This window comes from Euprymna scolopes, chromosome 29 (genome assembly GCF_053919585.1).
Source record: "Euprymna scolopes isolate OS-2025 chromosome 29, ASM5391958v1, whole genome shotgun sequence".
Taxonomy (NCBI): Eukaryota; Metazoa; Mollusca; class Cephalopoda; order Sepiida; family Sepiolidae; genus Euprymna; species Euprymna scolopes.
In genome coordinates this window covers 113,745,416-113,747,323 of record NC_136510.1, presented here as the reverse complement: position 1 = coordinate 113,747,323, position 1,908 = coordinate 113,745,416, and positions in this window count along the sequence as shown.

The window sequence follows — 1,908 nt, the reverse complement described above, 5'->3', positions numbered from 1 at the left end:
CCACCGCCGCCTCCACCGTCGTTACCCGAGCTAATCCCGCCGTCACCGACGTCGCCGCTGTCGTCGAGCACCTCGTCACGACCTTACCTGTGGACATCCCCGTACTCTTCAACGGCGATGTCCTACTCAGAACCACGATCGACGCCGTCAACTACCAAGCAGTCACCAGCGTCGCCCCCTTCGACAACCGCACCGACTCTCCTGTTGCTGTTGTTGCAGCTCCTGCAGCAGTTCTCGCCGACGCCGCTCATCTCGACGTCTGCAACCGAATCACCTTCATCAGAATCATCAGCATCTTCGTCATCATCAGAATCTGCATCACTATTGTCAACAGCAAGAACTAAGTCTGCGACGCAACGCACGACGTCGACATCATCATCATTATCATCGCCATCTCCGACAACTCGGACGTCACTTGAGTCGCCTGAGACACAAACACCGCCCTCTTCTCCATCAGCTTCATCGTCTTCATCACCACCACCGTCGTCGGTACCACCGGTCATATCTACGGAACCTCCAACGTCCGAACTGTACGTCTCAACCGTCGTCACTGCTTCCGTGGCCACCGTAGTAGCTGCAGCACTATTCGGCTTCGCCGCAAATCGGGTGTTACGTTACCGTCGATCGTTCCCCCTCCGGAAGCGAGTCCAGTCGTTTGCTTCGATTAGTTCGGCAAGCTCCACCGAGCATTTATGTCCAACGTAAATTCCGGCCTCTTTTTGCTTTATTTATTTTTTTCATTGTTTAGGTGATCATGAGAAATCGACCCCAAAGACACAAGAACAGCAAACAAAAAAAAAACAAAAAAACAAAAAAAACAAAAAAACAAAAACAAAACACGGTTTGTATTACAATCCACAGAGATACGAAAAAATGGTCAAAAATAAAAAAATATATAACAAATTAATGTTACCAAAGGCAAGCTAAGTTAGTCTTCTATCTATCTGAAAAAGTTTATAGTGGTTTTACTCACTTTAAAACGTTTAATCGGTTCGAAAATCATACAAAATCGATATCGATAGTTGCGAACAAGATAAATGGCGGCGAACTGACTGTAAAATACGTGAAATTTGGAAAAATGAGTTAAAACTAAAGTATCATACAAAATATTGTTAGAAACTCACCCAATATATGCCAAGGTAACATATTTCTAGAAGTATTTCGTTTAATTTTTTAGTTTCAACTCATTTGTCCAAACTTCACGTATTTAACAGCCAACTCGCCCCCATTTCTCTTATTCGCAACTATCGAAAAACACCATATAATTGTCGAACTGATTAAACATTTTAAAGTGAGTAAAACCACTAAAAACTTTGCAGGTAGGTAGAAGAGTAACTTATCTTGCCTTTGATAACATTTATTTGTTATATTTATATATTAAAAAAAAACTTTTTGACCACTTTTTCGTACCTCTGTGAATTGTGATACAAACGTACAAAACAAAACAAAACAAAAAACAAACAAACAAACAAACAAATGAACAAAACAACAAAAGCAAAAACAAAAAAATAACAAAACAAAAACATACACAAAAGTACAAAAACAAAAAGATAAAAATAACAAACAAAAAGCAACTAATAAACAAACAAAAATAAATGATTAATATTACTAATTAAAAAATAATTAATATTATTAATTAAAAAATAATTAATCAACAAACAGAAAGAACAAAAAGCAAATTTTGATCCTTTGGTTTTGTCGTAGATAATTCTAAACGTCAATGTTAAATTATGCAAAACTCACAATTTTTTAATTATTTTTCTGATTTGTATTAAAAACATATTAATCGAATTTCGATTACAACATTGTTTTTATTTTTTACTTATTTTCTTTATTATTGTGGTTCTGTTTACTATTGCCGACATAAATTATTTTTTTATGAAATAAAACCGAGAAACTTGTACTAAA